We start from the raw sequence: 23,210 nt of genomic DNA on the forward strand, positions 1-23,210 counted from the left end.
AGGTTACATATGAATTTACAGGCTCGGCATGAGAACTCGGGCAGCAGGGTTGTTGTGACACTGGACACGGCCAAAGCCTTCGATTCTGTGGAGTGGAGCTTTCTCTGGGCATGCCTTGCGAGGTTCGGGTTTGGCCCGCGGTTCATTAAGTGGATCCGCTTGATGTATAGTGCTCCGGTCGCCAAGGTTCTTGCGAATGGCAGGACCTCTGAATCGTTCCCGCTTACCAGGGGGACGAGACAGGGCTGCCCACTCTCTCCTTTACTGTACGCCTTGGCGGCCGAACCACTAGCCATTGCTATCCGTAATCACCCCGGTATAGAAGGACTGCGTATGGGACCCCTGACCGAAAAGCTTAGCATGTATGCGGACGACACGTTGCTGTACTTGGCGGACTCGGACGCCTCTCTTACCACGGCCTTGCAATTGATAGAACGATATGGCAGATACTCCGGCCTGCAGATGAACTGGGACAAGTCCCAGATCCTGCCTGTAGATCATCCTGCCCCACCCCGGTCCCCCTCACCCTTACCCCTACAGCGAGTATCGAAGATCAAGTATCTGGGAGTCATAGTCACGACTGACCCCCGCGACTACATCCGGGATAACGTCCAACCCCTTTATGACCTGATCAAAGCCAAAACCCAAATATGGGCAAGGCTCCCCCTAGGTGTTATGGGGAGGGTGAATCTTGTAAAAATGGTCCTGCTCCCGAAAATACTTTATATTCTCTGGCATTCCCCGTTATACCTGCCGTTAAAATATTTCAAACAAATGGAATCCCTTCTCAAAGCTTTTGTATGGGGCCAGAGCAGGCACAAGCTTGCCTGGCGCAAACTTAAAAATCCCTCAGATCTGGGTGGCGTGGCCCTGCCGGATTTCAACCTCTACTACCTAGCCGCCCAATTGTCCCACTTGTTTCACATAGACAAGCCCGACAGGACACGTTTTCTGCAGCTCCTGTGCCCCAGGTGGTCCCAGATGACTGACGAACCACTGACTGTTATTCTTCGGGGGGTGAGGGGATCCGAGATTGCAGGTGAGACGGACTCCTTGCTGTATCATTATGGCAGGGTCTGGGAGGTGGTTATGACTAAGATGCAGTACCCAGCCCTACACACTCATACCCCCCTCTGGCACAATGCGACTCTGGCGGAGTTCGTGTCTGTGCCGGACCCTGAGCTCTGGTGTAGTAAAGGGATTCACTCCCTCTCACACTTGCTGCATGGGACGACCCTACGCACATTCGCTGACCTGAGCTCCACCTTTGACCTCCCAGCCTCCATGCTTTTCCGATACTGCCAGCTTAGACATGCGTTTAGGGCCCAATTCCCGACCCCTCCCCACCCTCTGGAGACCCCCTCTATGTTAGAATTCCTTAAGAGTACCGACCCCCAACACTTGATCTCCATCTTGTACGCAGAACTCCACACTCCTAGTTCCACGGCGCTCGCCTATGCAGCTAAAACCCCCTGGGAGGCAGATATAGGGACTATAGAAGATGATGAATGGGATGATGCTCTGGGGTCGTGCAAAACTGTGTCCCCCAGACTGTCGGATCGACTCACCCAACTTTTCATTCTCCACCGGGCATATCTAACCCCCATTGGCCTCCAGAGCTACAGGCCTGAAGTGTCACCCAGTTGCCCAATGTGCCGGTTGGCTGTGGGCACCTTTTTCCACCTCCTCTGGAGTTGTCCTCAGCTCCAGGGGTACTGGAAACAAATCGTTACTTTCCTTCACGACAAGATGGGCTCCCCGGTACAGCTGGTCCCCAAACAGTGCCTGCTGGGTATATATCCAGATGAGGATATGGACAAAAGCAAACTTATTTTTCTCCAGACCACATTGTTCATAGCTCGAAAGCTGATCGCCCGAAGGTGGATGCGAGATTCCCCGCCCACCTTCGGTGCCTGGAAGGCTGAAGTCAATGTGGTCCTACCGTACCATAAACTCATGTATAAGAACAGGGGAAATCCAGCCAAATTCACTAAGATATGGGATAGGTGGGTCCAGAGCCCGGACACGGGGAGCTGAGACGCCTCCTGCCCATGACTGTGACCCCCGCAAGTAGCAAATCCTACTCTATGTGTGCTCTGTGCAAGTAATGTTAACCACTGTGCCCAACTGAAGTGCCTTGCTTAAACTGTACCTATATGCATGGTCCTTGATGACATCTGTTGAATTTCTAAGTTTATTGTTGTAAAACTTGTTTTAATTTTTTTTTTCTTTTTTTTTCAATAAACTCACTGATTTGTAAAAAAAAAAACAAAAACCAGTGTTGACTACCTCGTCCTCCTCCACCGCCGCTTCCACCTACACCGCCAAATCCACCGCCACCTCAACCTCCTACTCCAATAGGTGCCTTGTCCTCCTAGATCAAGATGATTATTTTTTTTATGTTATTTTAAGTTATTTCCCTATCCACATTTGTTTGCAGAGCACTTGCCATACTCTTAAGAAGATTTTGCTGCCATTTGCAGCCCTCTAGCCCTTTCCATGTTTTTTTTAGAGCCATTTTAGTGCTCAAGAGTTCGGGTCACCAAAGTTCGGGTTACCCGGACTTTTTTTTAAGTTCAGCCAGACCCACCGAACCCGGACATCCAGGTGTTCGCTCAACTCTATATATAACCCCTTATACAGTGTCCAAATTTCTATCCCACCGGACAACACTTGTTGGTTGCAGCCTTATTGGCACCTTGATGCATATGCTATGGTCTGGCCCTCATCTGTATCGTTTTTCCTAATCCTGAACTCGCTCTTCTTAATATAGTAACAGAGAAAGTACCCGCCAACCTATTAATATGCATGTTTTGTTTGAAGCTAGGCTATCCATAAATAAAAGATGGAAATCTAATGAGATTAAAAATATCAGTGAAGTGAAAAGGCAAATAGCTTTAGGCTACGATAATGAAAAGCATAGGTCTTATATTTTGTTTCTAACTGAAAAATTCCATAAGCCTTTGACAACTTAGGAAGCATAATCAAGACAAAGATAATGGGAATGCTCAATAGTGTTTACTAACCTAGTTGCTAACTGTATTTACCATGGAACAGCACAGTTTGCACCCTAAATGCTGTTTTGTGTTGATTTTTTATTTTTTTTAAATATATATCTACATCAATGGCTAAGACAGCAGCGCAGCCTGATTGTCTCCAGCTGTTGTCAAAGTCAGTCAGCCAATTAGGAGAGAGAGGTGGTGGGGCCTGGTCGCGACTCCATGTCTGAATGGACACAGGGATCTGTGACTTGGCACGGGAGCCCCCATAACAAGCTGCTTGCTGTGGGGGAATTCAACAGGAGGGAGGGGCCAGGAGCACAGAAGAGGGACCCAAGAAGAGGAGGATCAAGGCGGCTTTGTGCAAAACCAACTGCACAGAACAGGTAAGTATAACATGTTTGTTATTGAATTATTTATTTATTAATGACCTTAGAATAACTTTAAAGCATTGTATGCATTAAGATTATAAAAAAAAAAAAAACTTCTGTGTGCAGCAGCCCCCCTCAGTTCTCCCTAATACTTATCTGAGCCCCATCTTCATCCAGAGATGTCAACGGGTGCCTTAGCCATCCGAACTCTCCCTCCAGATTGGCTGGAAAAAAGCAGCAACACCATTGGCACCTGCTGCTGTCAATCAAAGTCAGTTAGTCAAAGAGAAGAGAGTGGAGGTGGGGCCTAACCACAGCTCCATATCTAAATGGATACATGGAGCTGCGGCTCGGTTCAGGTGCCCCATAGCAAGCTGCTTGCTCTAGAGGGCACTTAACAAGAGAGAAGGGCCAGGAGCGCTGCCATGGGACCCAAGAAGAGGAGGATCTGGGCTGCTCTGTGCAATACCATTACACAGAGCAGGTAAGTACAACATATTTGTTATTTTTATAGAAAAAAAAACAAGACTTTAGTATCACTTTAACAGAAATATGACAACTTGTTGTTGCATAGGCAAATATTTTAAAGTGCTGTGTTGCACTAAATAAGTTTACCTTATGTACTTAATGCTACTATTAAACGAGCATTGTCCCTTAGGAGTATACACTGTTTTGAATCGGATATATACAGTAAGTCATCTTTGTATTTGTTTGAAAATCATTAAAAACTATTGAATATAAAATAAGGATATATTATATATATATAAAACAGGATTGATTCTTTTCATTTATAGAAATTCTTTGTGTTTCTACGATACTATGTAAATGCGGTTTATTACTACTTTAGTTAATATTGGATCACCGAGAATGATGATCGGAATGATCCAACTGTTGTACCCTTTTCTAATGTGTACTTTGTTCAATAAAGCTTTTTGGGAAAAAAATAAAATAAAATAAGGCATATAATATAAACAGAACGATTTTATTAAAAATAAAACTTGATAAAGGGGATGGAGAAACAAGGGAAAGCAAGATATAAACAAATTGAACTTCAGCTTTAACTTGTTTGTGTTTTTATTTTCTGTTCTCCAGTTGCATAAATATGTGAAAAAACTAACAAATCCATTTAAGACGGAAGACAGAATGACCTTCTTTGATGAAAATGGTGGATTTCCATTCTACTACAAAATAGAAAATTTTATAAAGTCTACCCGCCTCTTTACAGTAAGCTCTTCTGATGTTGGTTTATACACACCATGGGCTAATGAGGAAAACCAACTTCACATCAACCCCAACAATATAATATGGGATGAAGGCAATAATACGGTGAGGAGGAGCACATGTGGCACTCACTTCTCATGATATTGGTCACTCGTTTTACATTTTTTACAACAGATATTTAAATATTATAGTCAAGCAATGACATTTCTGAGCATCACCCATGAACTTTATTGTTTCAAATATTATATTAGCCTTATCTGCCCTTCACATATAGGTATAAATAACACAGAAATTAAACAAGAAAGTAAAATATTTTTAGGGATCATTTCTTACTCATACTCTGCTATGGGGGGACTATGGGGTTCTCTATAGGGAATGACTTCTGTCCTTCAGGTTAAAATTATTTTAAGTGTATGTAGCCCATACTCTCATATTCCTCCTGATTGCTCTGGTAAATACTGTATTGGAATAATTTTGTTATACCTGTTCAAAATGAAAAAGATAAAAATAAACAGGGCAAAGCTGACACCATTCAGCTGCAAAAATATTTTTATTACACTTCAAAGTGCATGTAAACCTAAAATATATATATGTATATATTTTTTTTTTCAGTACGTTAGGCATCATGTCTCACTGTATTTCATTTTGTTAAGCAATTCATTTTTTGTGAATGCTTTGCAGTTTATTTTCCGGAGATCACACCAGAAGCAGCGTTTCCTGTAGCTGGCTGACAACGCTAAACAATTGCCTCAATATTATCAGCACTGTAAGTCTGCCATGAGTATTCCTCCAATATGTGGGGCAGTGGCTTAGTGTTAAAGCATGAAATAAGAATTCTTCTTCCTGGCAGGATCTCCAGACTATACACAATATGTTGGCAGCCCTATGGAAAAATAGATTTGGGGTTTGCATGCACTTTAAAGTGCAATGGAAGCAATGGATAAGGAGATACAGTAACATTTTGCAACACACTAATATTGAATCTCCAATTTTATTTTTTATACTTTTTTTAGAAGCTGGAATCTAAGTGTGTGGACTCTTGTTTGCCCGGATTCAGAAAAAAGCCCAGATCTTCAATCCACTCCTGCTGCTATGACTGTGTCCCATGTTCAGAAGGGCAGATATCCAATAAGACTGGTATACCTTTTATATATACATACAACATATATAATACATAGAACTGTATTTATATACAGTTTTTTAACTTTTCACTGAAATTCACAGATGTGCAAAAGCAGAGTCTATCATACTCTAGTGGTGCAGGATATAATATGTGGGATGGTGTCATACTACTTGTAGCTTACACGTTTTTGGATTATTGAGGGAAACCCTCATGTATACAGAGATAGAGTTCAAACTAACTACAGACAGTTTACTGGGCTCTTATCATGTTTTTTTTTTTTTTTTTTCAATAAACTTTATTAAAAATCAAACAGCGGTACATATAAAAGCATGAAACCGATGAACAACATTTTACAAAAATTTTTGGAATAGGCATTAGCAGGTCCACAGGTAATGGTCCTGAACGATTACAAACAGTATAAGGTCCAGACACTAATGCATAAAAACTAGAATCCTAGTTGGATGGATCTGTAGTAATCAACTATAAGTTGAACCACATTTGGGGAGGGAATGAACAGGGAAGTGAAGGGGGAGAGGGTGGGAGGGGGGGACAGGAAAAGAACACGAGCCAATCGGGGCCTACAGTGACTAACCCCTAGCCAGGGAGCAAATACTTAAATGTCTCATTAGTTGATCCAGACGCCACATCCCTGGGTAGTGAGTCCTGAAATTCCTGCCATTTGTCAGTAAAGCGGTCAGAGGATGACTTACGATTGCAGTCTGTATTGATTTGGTCCTTGGAGAGAAGGCTCTGAAGTTCTCTATGAACCTGCGATATGGAAGGACACACCGGAGATATCCAATTTGCAATGATAACTCTGCGAGCCACAAGCAAACAAGTTAGAATCCAGGTGCGAGGATGGGGTGACGGGCGGTTTGTCCATATCTGAAGTTGCTTGTACCAGTAGCCAAATATGAGCAGGAGGGGGTCTTTTGGGAGCTGAATGAGGGTAATTTCTTTTAATGAATGAGATCATTTGGTCCCAGAACACAGATATGAAAGAACACGACCAAAATCTGTGATGTAGGTTAGGTCTGTTGGATTTTCAGAGTGGACAAACACTGCTGTGGGGGTTGTCCTTGTTAGAGAGGAAAGGGATATAAGGCCTTTGCAGGATCTTCAATTGCGTTTCCCTCCAGACCTCATTGGGTGTTAAGCGTATAGTCCGATTATAGCCCACAAAGATCTTCGACACTATGTCCTCCATCGGGAAGTTCTTAGCCCAGTTGGCTGCTGAGGTGGTGGCATGATGGGAAGAGGAAAGACACTGAAATGGTTTGTAAATAACGGATATGCTGTATTTCCCGCTAGCCAGTAGGGGGTCCGTTAGCGGGTCCTGAAATCTCCAGAGGGAATCCTTTCGGAGAGATTGGAGAAAGCTGAAGCATTGAAGTAAAGAGAAGGTGTGTGACACCGGCAGTTTAAATTGTTCCAATAAGTCCCTGATCGCCAGTGGTTTTCCTGTGTCGAGGTCACACAGGTCAGAGAAGTTTATAAGGCCATTTTGGTGGCATATGTCAAACACTTTTGAGTGCAGCCCGGGGATGAAATTTGGGTTATCCATTAGTGGCAGATGTTTAGAGACAGAGAGAGGGAGTCTCAACCGTTTTCTAGTTTCTCTCCAGGCTATCACCGTATCTTTCAATAGGATATTGTGTTGAAGACGTGAGGGCATGGTTTTCCACTTGGCGTGCAGCAACGCTGCCAGAGAGAAGGGGGTGGATGTGACGGATCACCCTGTCCCTGGATTGTAAACACCTTCGTGTCATTTTCCTATGAGCTATGGACATTGCCCTTTTATTGCATTTTATTTTCCCTTTATTCATCCTCTGAACAAAGGAAGATGGCATTAATCATGGCATTGAGTTAATGTAATGTAATGTTACAGCCCATCCCCCTCCTGTTCCTGTGTCTAAGTGTGTGGATTCATGACACAGACAATGGTCTGAGCTGGAGACATCTCTCCGCAGGGGGTGTGTATTAAGACTGCCTGTTACAATGTACAAATGTTCAGTTCTCATTGGTTGGTCCTTGTCTCATCCCCCCCCCCCCCCCCTGCAAGGCTAAGGGGAGTGCCCATTAGCTGTGTGTAAAACTGTATGTCTTGGAATGTAATAAACAGTTTAAGCTCTGCATGGTTAACCCTCAACACCTGTGTGGATTGTCTCGTGATTGAGGGGTTAAGGCAAGGGTCTTCAAACTATGGCCCTCCAGTTGTTCAAGAACTACAATTCCCATCATTCCTAGTCATGTCTGTGAATGTCAGAGTTTTACAATGACTCATGAGACGTGTAGTTCTGCAACAGCTGGAGGGCCGTAGTTTGAGGATCCCTGGGTTAAGGGCTGAATATGGCTTCTCCGCAGGCTGTGGGTGCGTTTGGAGGACAGGAGACACAGGTCCGGCGGATGTGCCCAGCTGGGGTACAAAGATCCGTTACATTGGTGGCAGCGGTGGGATGTCTCCTGCAGTCCAGGACATCCAAACCACCACCAGGATTCAAGATCTGGGCAGCTGCCGAGGAGTGATACGGGACCAGCCAGCATGAGAGCGGAGTTCGGGAGGAGGCTGCAAGGCATGCGGAAGCACCATCGGGGACCAGCGACAGAGCACACCAGGCTCGGCTGGGAGGATGTGATCCGCCGGCAACTCTGGCATGAGGCGCTAAGCCACGAGCGGCACAATCAGGGGAAGATCCTTCCCTCCTCCACAGAGATGTACCGGACGCAGTACTGTGCGCGAGAGGTGTTCCTGAGGGAACGACCGCGAGATGAAGGGAAGACGGAGCTCGGAAGATTGGTCCAGGAGGAAATGAGGCTGGACGCAGGCTACAGAGCCCTCCGGTGGTTCGCGGCTCAACTGTGGCCAGGTACAGCAAAGGACAGCCCGAGAGAAGACGTTGGCTATGGCGGTGTGGGGTTGCTCCATCAAAAAATGTACGGAGACCCAGACTTTGGGAGCGATGAGGGGTGGCGGCTGGAACACATTCTGGATTTCCGAGATGAGGTGCTGGACCTCCCCGACGAGGTGTGTGACCTGGAGGAATTGGAGTTCCTGGTTGAGCAGGAATGGGAGCTCGAGATTGCCTACAAGCGGCTGTTTGATCAGCAGCCTGGCATGGCTCCCGTTGCCTGGGACTGTCCGAGAGAAATAGCAGACAGTCACGAAGATGAGAGGCAAATGGGGCCAGGGGTGACCCTGCGTTTTCCCGTACTAACTGCAATGGAAGAAGCAGCGATGATACAGAGGGCACTGCGAGCGCTAGAATGCCAGAACGCACCGGAGGTCCCCCAGGCAGCGAGACAAGCTAATAGCATGAAGTTCTCAGAAGGGGGAGTTGAGACAGGCGCTGGAAGGCTGGGAAATGGTGATCAGCAGCAAGTCCAGAGTATCTCATCTGGTGCCCCAGCAGAAGCGCTGGCTACAGGGCAGAGTGCCCCTGGCATCTGCCCAGCATCAGAAAAAGAGTTGGATCCGGAGAGTCTGAGAGAGGATCTGTGTGAGCTGTTTTCCCAACAGCAGATATCCCCACCGGGAGTAGAGGAAGCAATTCTCCCTCCCCAACAATTGGACACTACCCCAATGTTCATCCCCCCAGCAGAAGTGCTGGCTACAGGGCAGAGTGCCGCTGGCCTCTGCCCACCCTCAGAGTTAGATCCAGGGAGTCCAAGGGATGACCTCAGTGAGCCGTTTCCCCAGCACTTGGACACTACCCCAGTGTTTATCCCCCCGGCAAAAGCGCTGGCTACAGGAGAGAGCGCTGATGGTCTCTGCCCAGCATCAGAACCAGAGATGAAGAATCCGGGAGACAGTCCCTGCAAGATACCTTCTCAGCGGCTGGGAACTACACCAGGGGAAAGCAAGTACCTTTTTCTCCCCAAATGCATAGCCCTACCAGCCTACATTCCCTACCAGCGGAAGCGCTGGCATCAGGGCAGAGGATTATTCAGCTCCCCCCAATATCTGCAACCCTGCCCTGGATCAGAGGAGTGCAGACAGCTGTTCCCACTCTGCAGCGGCTCTTTTTATTCATGGGAGACCCTATGTGCAATTTTGCTCCCCAGCGCCAGAGTCATACTTTTACTTTTCCTGGTTGCCTGGGGTGGAAGTTTGTGACTAACGCAGGTCCAGACCAGTTGAGGGTCAGGAACCTCGTTAGTCTGTTTTTAAAAGGGGAGAAATGTGACAGAACCCACTGTCACTGTGTGTTTTGGAGGGGACTGTGCGCAAGCCTCCTACCGACAGACTATGGGCCAGAAGCTACTGGAGTTTGGCGCTGCAGCCTTTTGACTTTACCGTCCACTACTGCCCTGGTAAGCAGAATGGCAACGCTGATGGGTTGTCCTGGAAAATGGAACTCAGCCCCTAACCTAAATCCGGACATCCCCAAGTTGACCTGAAAAGGGTCAAGCCGGGTCTGCCGGAGTGTTCCACAAGGGGGGATCACTGTGACGGATCACCCTGTCCCTGGATTGTAAACCCCTTCGTGTCATTTTCCTATGAGCTATGGACATTGCCCTTTTATTGCATTTTATTTTCCCTTTATTCATGCTCTGAACAAAGGAAGATGGCATGATTCATGGCATTGAGTTAATGTAATGTAATGTTACAGCCCATCCCCCCTCCTGTTCCTGTGTCTAAGTGTGTGGATTCATGACACAGACAATGGTCTGAGCTGGAGACATCTCTCCGCAGGGGGTGTGTATTAAGACTGCCTGTTACAATGTACAAATGTTCAGTTCTCATTGGTTGGTCCTTGTCTCATCCCCCCCCCCCTGCAAGGCTAAGGGGAGTGCCCATTAGCTGTGTGTAAAACTGTATGTCTTGGAATGTAATAAACAGTTTAAGCTCTGCATGGTTAACCCTCAACACCTGTGTGGATTGTCTCGTGATTGAGGGGTTAAGGGCTGGATATGGCTTCTCCGCAGGCTGTGGGTGCGTTTGGAGGACAGGAGACACAGGTCCGGCGGATGTGCCCAGCTGGGGTACAAAGATCCGTTACAGTGGACATCTGTGATTCCAAATCATAATTTGAGTAATGCAATGATTTAGAGATCCAGTCTATGGCTATTCTGAGCAGGCAAGAGAGGTTATAAAGCCGAATGTCTGGGAGATTTATGCCCCCCTCACTCCTGGGAAGGCACAACCTGCTAAAAGAGATACATGGTCGTTTACCCTTCCAAAGAAATTTAGAAATGGCTTTATCGATTTGTTTTGTATCTTTATGTTTGATCAATAAGGGAATTGTTTGTAGCGGATATAAAAGTCGGGCAAAACTGACCATCTTTACTTCCAAGAGCGAAAGAGGCAGATCCATCCAAATGTCCAATTCCTGGTAAAGCTTCTGAAAAAGTGGGGGGGGGGTAGTTTAAGGTATAAATGGTGGAGGGAAGTTTGCCTATCTTTATACCCAGATATGTAATATGAGTGGATGCCAGTGTGAAAGGGGAAGAAGATGCCCATGCCGGTCTAGAGTGGGAACCCAAGGGGAGAATTTCACTTTTGGCATAGTTTATCCTGAAACCCTAGCACAGTTTAAACCTGTTGAATGTGGACGCAATTGTGTGCATATGCGATGAGGGGTTACGGGTGAAAATTAGTACATCATCCGCGAAAAGGGATATGCGAAGTTCCCGGGAACCAACCATAATCCCATGGAGAGGGGCCACTTCCAGGAGGTACCTAGAAAGGGGTTCCAAAGCTAAATTGAAAAGTAGTACTAGAGGGCAGCCCTGTCTCGTACCCTTGAATAAACGGAATTCCTCAGTGAGAGATCCGGCCACCCAGAGCCAGGAGAAGTATACATGGCCTTGATAATATGCGTGAAAGGCCCCGAAAAGCCAAGGGCTGCAAGAACCATAGAGAGCCAGTCAAAGTTGACATTATCAAAAGCTTCCCCACCGACTGAACCCTAGCCTGGTCTAGAGCTGAGAGGACTTTGCGGAGGTTAGAGGCAGCCGATCTGCCCTTGGTGAAACCGGATTGTGCAGGGTGTATCAAAGAGGGCATAATTTGTGCAAGTCTAGATGCAACGATCTTCAATAAAATCTTTACGTCTAGATTTAGAAGGGAAATTGGCCTGTATGATCCAAGTTCAAGGGGGTCCTTTCCTTTCTTTGCAAGAAGTTTAATCACCGGCTGGTTGCCAGTGGGAGGATAGGAACCTCCGGACCAGACGGCGGTGTAGACCTCCAGCAAGGTAGGTGCAATACACTCTAGCGTGGATTTGTAAAATTCCCCTGTAAGTCCATCTGGACCAGGGGCTTTGTTTGGGGCTAGAAATGTTATGGTAGCCTGGATTTCTGAGAGGGATATTGGAGCATTTAACATTTCCAAGTGGTCAGATGAGATTGTGGGGAGATTCACTTTGTCAAGGAAGAAACGGGCCTGGTAGATGTCAAAGGGATCAGGGGAGTATAAAGAGGTATAGAATTTGTGGATAATGGATTTCACCCCTTGTGGGGTGGAGATTACCAGTCCTGTGGGGTATCTAAGGGATGCTATATGGGTGGGTTTGTAAGGGGCTCCGCATAATATCGTAAGTAACTTACCTGCCTTGTTACCAAATTTGTGTAACGTGGCAGAAAAGTTTGCTCGTTTTACAATTTCAAGTTTTTCCGCCCACGTGTCAAAAGCTTTTTTAGCATTAGTCCATTTCTGTCTATTGGCAGGGGAGTCTTGGGACAGGAGCATGCGTTGGGCATGGCGGAGGCGTTCGCTAGCTTAGAGATAATGTTTGGCAGTGGACTTTTTATGTGCCGAAGCATAGAAAATAATTTTCCCTCTTAGGAAGGCCTTACCAGCTTCCCAGAAAAGGTTAGGTTCGGAAGTGTTGGAAACATTATCTATGGGGTATTCAGACCACGCCCGTGCTAAATAGGATTGAAATTCTGTGTTGTTATTCAGATATCCTGGGAATCTCCACACTCTGTCTATCCGGGCGATATAGAGGCATGATCAGATATGACAATGTCATGTATTTCCGGGTCCTCAATCCTAGGGGTGACCGCATCGGAACAGAAAAAATAATCTATTCTTGTGAATACATTGTGTTGATGGGAGTAAAAGGTGTATTCCCTATCACAGGGATGATGAATGCGCCAGATATCCGTAAGGCCTAGGAAGTCAATGGTTGCGGCTAAAGGTGGCAGGGCAGGTGTAATGAGTTGTGGGGCCTTGGCCCTAGTCATAGATTTATCTAATAACAGATCAATGAGAGAGTTAAAATCACTGCAGATCAGGTGGGGGGTATGTGGAGATCGGAGAAGGTGTGTGGACAATTCCCGATAGAAAGATTGGTCAGGACTATTGGGGGGGGGCATAGATATTTGATAGCAACAGCTCTCTATTGTTTAACTTCAGATGAGCAGAAACATAATGACCATGATCGTCAGAGTTGTGGGACAATATTTCACAGGATAAGCGTTTGTGGATCAAGATTAAGACTCTGGCTCTGCGCCCCACCGCCGCTGATCCAAGAACCGCACCCACCCATAATTTCTTCATACGAAAAAAATCAGCCGCTGACAGGTGATATTCTTTTTGGACGAGAGCGACGTCAGCCCCAAGCTGCTTAAGATGTCTCAGGACCTTCATCCTCTTGATGGGGGACCTCAGGCCCCTAACATTCAAGGAAACAATTTTGATGGGGGGTTAAGAGGATAGGGATGTATTGCCGGGACAATTAAACTGACAAAGGAGGTTAGGGCAGGTGTATGTGTAGCCGGGAACGGCATGACTGTAGGCGGATTGGTGGGATTGGCCAGGTAGTGGGGAGGTGGAGGGGAAGATTCCAACCGTGGAATCAAGGAGGTGTGAGTGGGTGTAAAGACCAAAAAGAGCAATGGCCAGAAACAATAAAGACAACATGGGAAATACACAGGAATCATCGTGCGACTTCACTTTTTTCCAGATGCTGTACTGTGGGAGGCGGCTAAACCCTTGGCATAGACTAAGGCAGGTCTGGGTATCTACCTTCCAAAACACCACAGTTGAGTGTAAAGCATCAGAACGATAGACCCAAGAGGGATTTTACCTGGGTCCGCCACAGTGACAGCATGTTGTAACTAATAAAAGGCCGAAGCCTGCACAAAACATATAAAAAACAAAGAATAACAGGGTACATGAAGGTAAGTCGATGCCGCAACAGAGCGGTGAAGGAACCAACTATAGCGGATGAGTCTTAGGCTGCCCACAGTGACCCAGAGTGCAAATTAAAATTGCGGGGGGTCAGAGCCCAAGATCATCCCTGTAGCAACATAGAGAAGGGATAGTTGTTAGCTTACAGTGAGAAGACTTCAGCGAGGAGGGTTTGAACGAAGACCGGTGACCGCCTCTGAGTATTTCTGATGTTTTAGGAGAGTCCTTGCGGGGACTTCTTTGGACTAGTGGACGAGGAACCGAAGAAGGTTTGGAAGCCAGGGAGCCGGAACCACCCAGATGAGGAGAGCGCAGGAAAAACTCCGCTTCTGAGGGATCCTGAAATGACAAATGTTCGCCGGATGGTGTCCGTAGTCGGAGGGTGGCAGGATATGCCAGAGTAAATTTGATCTGCGCCTGGTGAAGTTTTGAGCAGACGGTCTGGAAAGCCTTGCGCTTTTTGGCCACCTCAACCGACTATTCAGAAAAGATCAGGATTTTCATTCCGTCGAGCTGGAAAGATTTCAACTGCCTGAATCTCTGGAAAATTGCCAATTTGTCGGCGTAGTTAAGATATTTTGCTATAATCGGTTGCAGGGTTGATTGCTCAGATGAATGCATCCCCATGCGGTGTGCCCATTCCACTACACATATGCCTTGTATGCCTAAGGCCTCTGGTATTTTCTTGGCACATAAGTCAGGGATAGTGGAAGGAGGCATAGATTCAGGTACCCCAATGAAATGGAGGTTGCTTCTGCGAGCCCTGTTTTCAAGGTCCTCCAGTTTTTGCAGGATAAATGTATTACTCTTGTCCTGAGTTTGCTCAAAATTGTGTGATTGGTATACCTCATCTTCTATATTGGACACCCTGTTTTCCACTTCTTGCAGCCTAAGGGTATGGTCGGTAAGCTGTCTTTTGATATCCTGCATCCCTGTAGTTACTGCTGTCTGTACCGCAGCATTTATTGCGTGGGAAAGGAGCGCAACCACAGCTTGAGCTATGCGGTCAGATTTGTGGGTCCCCCAGGGATGGCACTGTGGTGGCCAGAGGAGCAGCAGTGTCCATGCCGGATGCGTCCGCATCTCCAGGTGAAATACATACTGTATTTTCATCTCCAGGAAAATACAGTATCTCACAAAAGTGAGTACACCCCTCACATTTTTGCAAATATTTTATTCTATCTTTTCATGTGACAACACTGAAGAAATTACACTTTGCTTCAATTTAACCACTTCAATACAGGGCACTTTCACCCCCTTCCTACCCAGGCCAATTTTCAGCTTTTAGCGCTGTTGCATTTTGAATGAAAATTGCGCGGTCATGCAACACTGTACCTAAACCAAATTTATGTAATTTTCCCCCACAAATAGAGCTTTCTTTTGGTGGTATTTGATCACCACAAGTTTGTTTCTTCTTTTTTGCTAAACAAATACAAAAAAGACCGAAAAGTTTGAAAAAAAAAAGTTTTTTGTTTATGCTATACAATTTTGTAAATAAATGCGTTTTTTCCTGTACTGATGAGCACTGATGAGGCTGCACTGACAGGCACTGATGAGGAGGCAATGATGGGGTGGCACTGATGGGGTGGCACTGATAGGCGGCACTGATATGTGGCACTGATAGGTAGCACTGATATGCAGCATTGGTGGGCACTGATAGGCGGAACTGCTGGGCACTGATAGACGGCATTGATGGGCACTGATAGGTGGCACTGATGGGCACTGATAGGCAGCACTGATGGTCACTAATGGGCACTAATAGGCAGCACTGGTGGGCACTGATGGTCACTGATAGGCGGCACTGATAGGCGGCACTGGTGGGCAATAATGGGCACTGGTGGGCGGCACTGATAGATGGCAATGATGGGCACTGGTGGGCAGCACTAAAGGGGAGGGCACTGGGGAACTCCCTGAGCCCTGATTTGCCATCCCTGGTGGCCATAATGGGCATCCCTGGGGTCATGGGTGGGCATCCCTGGGGTCATGGGTGGGCATACCTGGTGGTTCTAGTGGCACCCCCCCCCCAATGGTCTGCACTGGTAATCAATGATCTGATTACCAGTGCAGACCCCCCCCCTGTCAGGGGAGCCACAGATCAGCTCTCCTTTACTCGTGCCTGTCAGGCACGTACTGAGGAAAACTGATCAACGGCTCTTCCTGTTTACTATGTGACCAGCAGTGATTGGACACGGCTGGTCACATGGTAAAGAGCCTATGTCAGTGTGACACGCTGCATCACCGATTGCCACTCTGTGTGCCCCCCGGGGGCACGCAGAGCGCATTATCCTGCCGCCGTCATATGACGTCCGGTCAGGATAATGCAACCACTTTCTCGCCGTCAATCGCCTATAGGGTGGGCGGGAAGTGATTAAAGTATTGAGTGTACAGCTTGTATAACAATTTAGTAATTTCACTTAGGGGTGTACTCATTTTTGTTGCCAGCGGTTTAGACATTAATGGCTGTTTGTTGAGTTATTTTGCGGGGACAGCAAATTTACACTGTTATACAAGCTGTACACTCACTACTTTACATTGTAGCAAAGTGTCATTTCTTAGAGTCATCATGTAGAGTCCCATCTATACATGTGAGTTCTCCCTATGTGCCAAAGTCCCCATTATATGTCAGAGTCCTCTCTTCATATCAGGTTCTCCCTCATCACCGATTCTTCTTATTACAGAGCCCCTTCAAATCACAGAGCTCCCCATCACACAGTCCCCCCATAACACAGTCCTACCATCACACATTCCCCCCATCACACATTCCCCATAACACAATCCTCCCAATCCCACAGCTGCCTATTCACATCAAAGCCCTCCAGCAGTGTGGTAGAAGGCGAGAAGTGGAGCAAGTCTGGAAGAACCAGACTCCCATCCTCTCCTGAATGATAAGGTGGCCCTGTATGCTGTCCACTCTGGATTAGCATCATGAGTTGCTGCTTTTAAAGGCAGGCTGTCAATATCATAGCAACTAATGACACCATGCCTACTGCCCCAGAGCAATATTGGTTGTTATGGTGCAATTAGCATAATTGGTTCACCCACAAGTTCCCAGAGCTGAAAAACACCAATAAATGTATGCATAAATTTAATTATCGCTATGCGATCATATAATCACAATGTCAAAGTTATCATGAAATATTTCATATTTAAAACAGCTTTAATGCCTATGCTGTGATTGGCCCACAGCTATCACATAGTACCTAGGCCAATCACAGCACCCTGCACCACGACATTAGCTGTAGCCAATCACAGATCATAAGTAAATCAGCTCTCATGAATGGTTAACCCTTTTATGACCGATGAAAACTTTACTGTTATAATGATCTTCATTGTAACAGCAAAGTGTAAAAAAAAAAAAATAAATAATAATAAACCCTGATCACCCCCCTAGAGTAGCACTGTATTACTGTGGTGAGACACGGAAATACTCTGATGAAAGTATGTAGAAAAAAAGTAACAATTAAAAAAAAACAATGTTAAATAAATCTAAAAAAAAATTATTTATTTCTTTATTTTTTTTTAAACATATTATCACTATTCAGTGTCCCTGATCACTGCCACATATGTCATATGATGATGATGTACTGCACTGGTGACAGTATTTAAAAAAAAAAAAGTTAAAAAAAAGGTGAAAACTTTTTTTTAAATTAAATTTCTTCATTTTGTTTTTTAATTGGAACACAAAAAGTACAACTTCAAAAAACTCACCATGCCTCTTACTAAATGCTTTAGACTGTCGACTTTCCAAAAAAGGGGTAATTTGGTGGGAATTTGTATTGTCCTGGCATTGTATGGCCTCAAGAAAGGAAAGGCCATCAGTACATCAGAATTGATTAATTTTCAAATTTATACTGTATATTGATATACATAAATTTTCTTGACAAATATCCTTAAATACTTCATTCAGAATCCAGTCATTAGAAACCCTTCTACAACTTCTATATATAAAAATACCATTTTAAGGAATGCTTCCCTGTTTAACCCATCCTCATCCACCAATTTCCATATTAATATCTTTAAGAAAATGGTCATCAATGATTTGAATTCCATGCATGTTAAAACACCCACATACATAAACCAGATTGATAGTAGTATCAAACCTTAAGGAAACAGGACTTGGTGATCAGACCAGCTGACAAGGGTGGGGAGTAATGATTTGGGATAAACAGTACCACATAAAAGAAACCTAAAATATTCTAAATGATACCAGCACATATAAACAATTACCCAACAGCCCCACCTATAAGTTTAGGAAAGCCCTTACAATTGGGATTTCACTGGGATTTGAACAGGGGATTATTACAAAAAAGGAGAAACAATAGGGGGATGTGAGATTTGGGGGTCCCCTTGTTAAAGGAGGCTCCCAGATTCTGATACGCCCCTGGACTCACACAAATACAGCCCAGGGTTGTCGGGAAGAGGCCCTTGACCCCATCAACATGGGGGCAAGGTGGTTTGGGATGGGATAGAGTGTCTGGTAAGGATTTTTGGGAGTCCCCACGCTGTTTTATTTTTAAAATTGGTGTGGGGTTCCCCACAAAATCCATACCAGACCCAAAAAGACTGGTATGGATGGGGGGGGGGGCCCCCACATAATTTTTAAAAACATTTTTGTATTGCCGGCAAAGGTATTATATTGCCGGCAATTTAAATGTCATTTTTTTTCTTTAGAAATGTCAGTTTTGCTGCAGCAGGTTCTATACATTGTACAGATGTGTCACATTACAGGCAGACTAAGGGGACCCCGCAGACACTATGTTTAAATTAAATTTTTCATTTTTATTGTTTAGCTTTAAGCATCATTAAAATCACTGCTCCTTTAACCCCTTCTAGACCGGAAGGCTTTTCCCCCTTAATAACCAGGCCATTTTTTTCGATTCAGCACTGCGCTACTTTAACGGACAATTGTGAGGTCATGCGATGCTGTACCTAAATAAAATTGATGTCCCTTTTTCCCACAAATAGAGCTTTCATTTGGTGGTATTTGATCACCTGTGCAATTTTCTATTTTTTGCGCTATAAACAAAAAAAGAGTGACAATTCTGAAAAAAAAACAATATTTTTCACTTTCTGCTACTGTATTTTCTGGGGTATAAGACTTCTTTTGAACCTCAAAAAAATCCCCCAAAAATGGGGGGTCATCTTATACACCGAGTATAATATCTCCAAGGTAACCTAAGTATAAGTATTACTGGTAGATGAAAATTAGGGGGGTCGTCTTATACGCCCAGTCGTCTTATACGCTGGAAAATACAGTATATACCATTCCCCCCAAAAAAATAAATAAAAATACATTTTTTTCATCCTCTTGGTTTGCACAAAAGTTAACGCATCTACAAAAACAATATAATGGTAGAACTATTTTGCGACTGAGGGATCGCCTAAGTAAACATTTTTATAATATTAAAAGGGGGCTTTAGGGAGCATAACCTGTCAGCCCATTTTAGGAAATTTTATCACAGAGATGCCAGTCTGCTGAAATTTGTAGGCAATTAACCCAGATTAGTGGGGCTGTAGACGAGAAGTGTCCAAATTAGAAACCTACTGGATTTTTCAAATGGACACTTTTATCCCTCTAGGATTGAATCTCGGTCTGGATATCAATTGTTTTATTAATTCTAGCTGGATATGATTTACACATTATTTATTTCTTTATGGTTTATTTTGAGTTCAGTAAAAAATTATATTGTGTTTTATCTTGTATTATATTTTTATTAGATGTATTTCTTTGGTTGTTGTGCATTAGCCTTCAAAATAGCTAACTCTCTTCAGACTTTTTTTATATAATACAATTAATTTTAGTGCAAAAGCACGCCATATATAACCCATTTTTGGTTAAAATATGAGGTTGCATTGAGTAAATAGATACCTAACATTCCATGTTTTAAAATTGCTTGCACCTGCGATATCTCCAAAAATGACTTTGTCCAAAAATCACCATAGATGACGCTTTAAAAGCTATTACAGCTCATAAATTTAGAGCTAACTAGGAGCTCTTGTGCTAGAATTATTGTTCTCACTCTGACATTTGCTGTGATATGTCACATGTGTGGTGCGACCATGGTTTACGTACACACCATGAGCATTTGCGCAGGTGTGCGGGGCAACAGGGGTTTTGGCAATATAAAAAAAAAAATGTAATATATTTTATCATTTTTTTCTTTTTTTTACTTTTTCTTTTATTTATTTTTATTGCTATCCCAAGAGGTTAATAAACCCCTTTGGAATAGCATTTGGCAGATGACAGGTACTCTTTTTAAGAAACACTAGGGGTCTAAGAGACCCCAACATCTTCCCTGCCCTTCACACCATCCAATCAAGCATAGATCGGCTTGGTTAGATGTGTCTCCTGGCTATGCTGGCCAGGACAGTGTGCATATAAAACCGGAAGTGGCATCACTTCGGGTTTCATTGTTTGCATGTGAGATCGAGGCATGGATTTGCCTCAGTCTCACTGCAGTCTCTCTCCCCTGCTGGCGGATGTGTTCCCGGGCGTCCGTAAGCAAGGGACAGCTAGGGAACCGCGGGTGGAGGGCGGGCTGCCAGCAGGGGGGGGGGGGGGCACCATGCGACCGGCTGGGTAAAAGTGGTCAGCAGCTTCACTTTCACCTTGAAGCCGGTCGCTGGCTCTACAAAACCCGCTACTGCAGCCATCAGCTTGTGATTAAAGGTTCACTCTTTGGACGCACATAGTACGCCCAAAGAGCTGAACTAGCTAATAAAAGAGCTTTTGGGCTCCTGCTTGGTAACCTTTTTACACACAGCTCATTGATCCCTGAAGGGAGGAGATTACAGTATCCATATGAAATGATGAGAAGTGCCTGCTAAGGGATATTGTTTTGAGCTGGTTTATATCTCAATTCTGGAAGAAAATCACGGTTTTCACATGAGATGATAAGAAATGCCTGCTAAGGGGTATGAATTTAAGCTGTTTTATATCTGAATTCTGGTGAGTGCGTAGTTTGGGTGGAAGCTCACTTGCACTAGATCTCTTTCACAATTTTTGGTAGATTCTATTGAACGAGTTCCCGCTCGTCAGCGGCGAAGCCGATGCAGCGGGCAGGTGGCTCCGATTGCCACCCGACACCCGCGATCGTTCCCCGCTGAGAGAGAACGGTCAGCTGTTGTAAACACAGCTGACCATTCGTCTCCCTGGAATGATCACAGAGCTCCTGTGATCCTTCTATATAGGAACACATGTCTCTGATCATTTCACAAGCCCCTCCACCCCATAGTTAGAAACATGCTCCTAGGTACACATTTAACCCCTTGATCGCCCACAGTGTTAACCCCTTCCCAGCCAGTGTCATTATTACAGTGCCAGTGCATATTTTTAGCACAATTACTGTAGTAATGTCACTGGTCCCCCCCCCCAAAAGTGTCAAAAATGTCAGTCAGGGGTCCGATCTGTCCGCCGCAATGTTGCAGTCCCGCAAAAAATCGCAGATCGCCGCCATTACTAGTAAAAAAAAAAAACACTAAAAATGACATAAATCTTTCCCGTAAATAGTAGTAGACACAATAACTTTTGCGCAAACCAATCAAAATATGCTTGTTGCGATTTTTTCTTTTTACCAAAAATATGTAGCAGAAAACAAATTAGCCTAAAATGTTAAATTTTGATTTTTACATTTTTTTTGGGGGGGGGGGGGAATGTTATATAGCAGAATGTGAAAAATATATATATATATATTTTTTTTCAGAATTGTCGCTATTTTTTGGTTTATATTTCAAAAAATAAAAATCGCACAGGTGATCAAATACCACCAAAAGAAAGCTCTATTTGTGGGAAACAAAGGACATCAATTTTATTTGGGTAAAGCACCGACACGACAGTGCAATTGTCCATTAAAATAATGCAGTGCCGAATCGCAAAATATGGCCTGGTCATTAAGGGGGCAAATCCTTCTGGTCCAGAAGTGGTTAAGAAAATGGACACTCACTCTTATAAGGACAAGATCATCATTCAGTGTAATGAAGGGTCAGTTATCGGGTTCTACTCTGTGTTGGGTTATATGGGGCTTCTGGCAGCTGTGAGGTTTGTCCTGGTTTTCATGGTGAGGAAATTACCGGACAGTTTTACTGTAATGAGACCAAGAACATCACCTTCAGAATGCAGTGTCTGGATTGCCATGATCCCGGCCACCAAAGGGAAATGCATGGGTGCTGTGGAGATATTTTCCATATTGGCCTCCAGTGCTGGACTTCTAAGCTGTATATGTTTTCCCAAATGTTTCATTATCTTATTTAAACCTGAATTGAATACACAATTTTGTTTACTTGATAGCAGACATAGACATGAGTATTTTTCTCTTAGAGCTCTGTTTATACATGTTTTCACACAAGATTCCCATAGGTTTCACACAAGTCTTGGTAAAAGGGCTGATGCTGGACCCCTGAAAGGAATTTTAGCCATTTCATATTTAAAATATACCTAATTTTGAACTTCAATTTCCATATCAATGTGTCCTTTAACCCAGAAAACTCTCACAACATGCTATATAACAGTCTACATACTCAGAAAGCCACTAAAGCATTTGTGTTGAGTGAAATATACCAGGTAGATCCTGCCTTCAGCTGTCCCTCCCACCTTCTCTGTGTCCTCAATGCAGGCTGAGATTGTATAGATTAGGTTGGTGTCCTCTACTGAGCATGCTCTAATTTCAGATCCCTTCTGAGCAATTATTTTCCTCCTTTTTCTTATCTGTGAAGCTCACATGAGTATACCCTACCTCCTCCTTGATGTTCCCCTATTGCTAAACACTATGAGGGTGGGATATAATATGATGATTGTGACGATACTAACCGTCACTGAGTAAAAGACAGATACTTAATGGTTTGGATTGCTTCAAGTGGGACAGTATTATTTGTCAGCAATATCTTCATATAGAAATATGAAGATTTAATCCTACTTTACACTGGGAGACTTAGACTGTTATAGACCATTGCCATGAAGTCTGACTCCTAGATAATGTGTATTCCGTGTGCTTGTCTGTGAGAGAGACACACAGACTGTCATTGGCAGACTTCCCTATTGTTTGTGTATTGAAATGAAATGTGGATTGTGTCTGTCCCATTGTTAAATGTTAATGACCTCACATTGTTCTGTCCAGATGGCTAGATAATTAGTTTAGGTTAATTCTGTTCCTGTATACACTTTCATCTGCATATGATACTGTAATCAGCCAGAGGGGAGGGATTGTGTACACTGTATGCAAATGACTGAGTGCAAAACCCTGTTTCTATTGGATTGTGAATGTCATGTCCTGTCCCCAACAAGGTTCACCTGGGCAGTAACCTTGTGGTGGAAAACTGTATAAAAGAGCAGCTGCATCATTAAAGTTTGAGTTCTATTTCAC

At 44.4% G+C, this 23,210-nt stretch overlaps 1 pseudogene across 1 annotated transcript in view; it reads left to right on the plus strand.

Annotated features, from left to right (window-relative positions):
• The first annotated feature begins 4,513 nt into the window (after positions 1–4,513).
• LOC309567883 (vomeronasal type-2 receptor 26-like) overlaps positions 4,514–23,210 on the plus strand; it is a 66,540-nt pseudogene continuing 47,843 nt past the window's right edge. The window contains exons 1-2 of the transcript in view: positions 4,514–4,696; positions 5,605–5,728. The product of the transcript in view is annotated as a vomeronasal type-2 receptor 26-like (transcript). The remainder of the gene's footprint in view (positions 4,697–5,604; positions 5,729–23,210) is intronic.

Source organism: Pelophylax lessonae, assembly GCF_965119305.1.
Source record: "Pelophylax lessonae genome assembly, chromosome: 1".
In the NCBI taxonomy this organism is placed as follows: domain Eukaryota; kingdom Metazoa; phylum Chordata; class Amphibia; order Anura; family Ranidae; genus Pelophylax; species Pelophylax lessonae.